The sequence below is a fragment of the Penaeus monodon genome, chromosome 31 (assembly GCF_015228065.2).
Source record: "Penaeus monodon isolate SGIC_2016 chromosome 31, NSTDA_Pmon_1, whole genome shotgun sequence".
Classification (NCBI taxonomy): Eukaryota; Metazoa; Arthropoda; class Malacostraca; order Decapoda; family Penaeidae; genus Penaeus; species Penaeus monodon.
In genome coordinates, this window is record NC_051416.1 from 11,473,858 (window position 1) to 11,474,065 (window position 208).

Sequence of the window (208 nt, forward strand, 5' to 3'; positions counted from 1 at the left end):
TACAGTCCCTGTGCATACTGCTTATTCAACACCACGAGAGCCTCTCTAACGCACCCTGCCTCTTCTCCCTCCTTTCACATGCAGTTTTTTCTTCCTCGCTTCTTCTTTTTCAAGTTTCTCCCCAGTTTTGTATATTTTTGGTGTCCCTTGGTATTTCCCCACTTTCTCACTCCTTTCTCTTTTTTCTCAAAATTAAGGTTTTTATTAA

The 208-nt window shown here is 40.9% G+C and overlaps 1 protein-coding gene across 1 annotated transcript in view; it reads left to right on the plus strand.

Annotated features, from left to right (window-relative positions):
* LOC119593033 (tyrosine-protein phosphatase non-receptor type 4-like) overlaps positions 1-208 on the plus strand; it is a gene marked incomplete at its 5' end in the record, with an annotated part of 330,438 nt that overhangs the window by 112,982 nt on the left and 217,248 nt on the right.